The following is a 3,225-nucleotide window of genomic DNA, read 5'->3' on the forward strand; positions in this document are numbered from 1 at the left end:
TTCAGTGCATTCTTTTTTCCCTCCCCCATCAGAGTGCAAGGTCGTGCGCGCCTGTCGCGAGAGGGGAACAACTTCTGTGACGTGCTGCAGCATCGAGCAGCTCCACAAACGCTTCCTGGCACCGTGGGCGACGACGTGCGAGAAGAGCTCGCACCGCAGAAGGCGCTTGTCATGAGGATGCTCGCATGTCTCGCAATTAGACTGGTACACAGCCGGAGCTCTCGCACGACGGGCGAGGGAAAGGCTCTCGATGAACCCGGTCGATCGGTGCAGCTTAGCCGCAAAGCCGAGTGAGCCCCCGCGACCAGACTTGACCTTGGCCCGCCCCCTCTCAGCAGATATGCTGAGGTGCGTTCCATTTACGGCTCATCATTAAAGATGAACATAACCCTCTCCAGAATAAAAGGCGGCCTCCCCTCGGAGAGGCCATTGAACGCGCGAATTCCCCCCTCCGTGACATACCGGTCACCCTCCACCGCGGCCTCCTCCTCGCAGAAAGCCAATCTGATCGGCCGGCCCGACTCTTCTCGGCCGACTCTTGAGCAACGCGCTACCCGCCTACCCCGGGCCCGCTACAACTTGTTCGCCGTCTCCAGCGGTAAAGTGCGCGAAACACCTGCTGATCAGATGGGTCATTAGCTCGGGATGGCCGCGATCCCAAGCAGACGCCACCACCGAAGGGCGCCGTGGACTCGCCTGCGGATTACCGGATCCGGTTGTGGCCGCCGCCAATGGGAGCGGCCCGCGAACTTTCGCCACCGGCCGCACGGCACCAGCCCGTCAGGGTTCGGGCGACGCGTCACACGGTTCGTTGTGTACGGCTATGCTTCCGGTCAGTCCGTACCACGTCCGTACACTATGCGGTTGCAGCAAGCCTGCTGAGAGCTCGCGTCAGTCGCATCTGCCCACGGCCAATGGCGCTACCTATAGGGGCCAACTACCAGCGCGCGGTTTTCCAATCGACACGTTATGTACTTGCACACGTAAGCGTTCAGGGCGTGGTTGTCTTTCTGCATGGCTAAGCTTTAAAATTGCCACCAATGTGTTCCAATTTTGACTAGTAAGTTTTAGGCGCACCTTGTATTTATTTATTTTTTATCTTTTCACCTTTTCTCAGTTCTTTTTGTAAAGGTCAAATTACACTATATTGAAGCATCGTAAAAGCGACATTTTTCATTTCCTCGGCGTGCTGCGTTGCCACTTTTCACCCACCGGAACCAGAAAAGCCGTATCGAATATTTGAGTTTGATTTTCAAAAGTTTTCGTCACCCAGCATCAGCAAGTCAGCCCCAACGCAATGGGCATATATAGCCAACGCAGTTCCCCGGGTTTGAAAAGTCAGCGCAAGATAACTGTTGGAGTCACTGGACGACGGTTGTTTAGGCGTATGCCACGTGAAACTGAGAGTATACGGACGACAGATTTGCGGCTAGTATTCCATGAGTTGTTTCCCCGCGTCACTTAGACCCACTTCATATTGTAATGAAGTCACCATCTTGATATTTAAATCAAAGGTTTTGTCTTTGTTTTTTTTAATGTAGCGGTATAAAAATATATACAGTGTGATCCGAGGCACCACAATACTCTTTTTTTTTAGGTTATAGATACCAGTGATGTTATTTAACGCTACCAGGCAAGCTGTCGTAAATGAACGAACGAGCAAAGGGCCCATATAAATACGGGACTCATGCGCTTAAGAAGCCCACATATTTGCAAATTATGATTTTTAAGTAACTAAAAATGAATTAACAAGCCCAACAACAAACTACTGCCGGAACGTTTCAGCTTGGTTGTACTCGCTTAGAGTTTCCTAAATATACACTAGAGGGAACTCTGGCGCTATAGTCTCTATGGGAGCTGCAACTCATTGCGCTTCAGCGAGCATGGGAATTATGGGTAGTACGTGGATTTGCCTAGTCTTCGTACTTTACGTTCCTTATGGCTTCACGCGGCTTGAAACTGCTTTCTCACGAAACAACTGTTCGGCAAATGTTCAGCGGTTACGCTTCACCACCTTCACCTTTTTGGATCACCATTTCAAATCAGCTAACGAAGTTCAAAACGGTTTGTTCTTTCATGCGAAACAAAACAAAAACACAGCAATAAACGAAGCCGCAAGTGCGACTCCCGCTTCTGCTGCGCAGTCACAGCGTATATAGGCAGTAAATATACATAGTAGGCTAGGGACAATACAGCCGCAAGATACAAACCAGTAAAAAAAAAAAACCCGAAATAACTGCCTCTCTGTGGAAAGTGCAGCACTAAATGTGTAGCTGGATTTACGAAACCATACGTCATCATGTTTGCCATGTGTGAGCCACATGACGAAAACCGCTTCGACTTTGCAAATGTGGCATGTTCCGCGCTCGAAAGCTTGTTCGTATGGGACCTCTTTTAAGTCATGCCTGACAGTCTCCTGACGAGAGCGCGATGAAAAAAAAAAAACACGACATTCATATTATGACTTAGATTTGTTTATCGTATTTTCCTGGGCATATCATTCCATGACAAATCATTCGTTAGAGGATATAAAAGTTCACCGGCAAATATTAACAGGTACACTTCATTGTTTTGCTGTGGTGTCAAAATAACTAATGGAACTTCAAGTGTACCAGTCACTAGTACGGTACGAGATAAGTGCAACAATGTTTAATAATTCACCCCAATAATAATAATAATAATAATAATAATAATAATATTAATAATAATAATAATAATAATAATAATAATAATAATAATAATAATAATAATAATAATAATAATAATAATAATAATAATAATATATGTGGCGGTGAATTCCATGTGTCACCGCTATATATTCAGTACAAGAGCCTGAATATATGGCGCAAGCCGGTCAAATTATGAATGTGCTCCAGAAGAAGCTTCAAGCGGTGCTCCGGCTTAGAACTGATCTGTTGCGTTTAGCGCCCGCGCTGGTAAAGAACGATGATCCGAAAGCACGCACCGGCAATAAAAGGAGCGGGCGCCTGCGACTTCGCCATTACGCGCCGAGCGCATCAGTAAAGAGTGGCCACTTGGAGCACCACGGTGCAGCAGCGGCGGAACAACAGAGCTGGTAAGGCGCCAGAGCGAGCAGGAGAGGCGCTTAACCTTTGCGCTCAGTCCAATATTAGAATGAGATCGGCGGGCAATTGCCGCGGCGATCGAAGCGGGGGCCCCGGCGAGGGGAGTCGAACGAGGGCACGCACAAGACTGGAATTTGGC

Source organism: Rhipicephalus microplus, chromosome X, assembly GCF_043290135.1.
Source record: "Rhipicephalus microplus isolate Deutch F79 chromosome X, USDA_Rmic, whole genome shotgun sequence".
Lineage (NCBI taxonomy): Eukaryota > Metazoa > Arthropoda > Arachnida > Ixodida > Ixodidae > Rhipicephalus > Rhipicephalus microplus.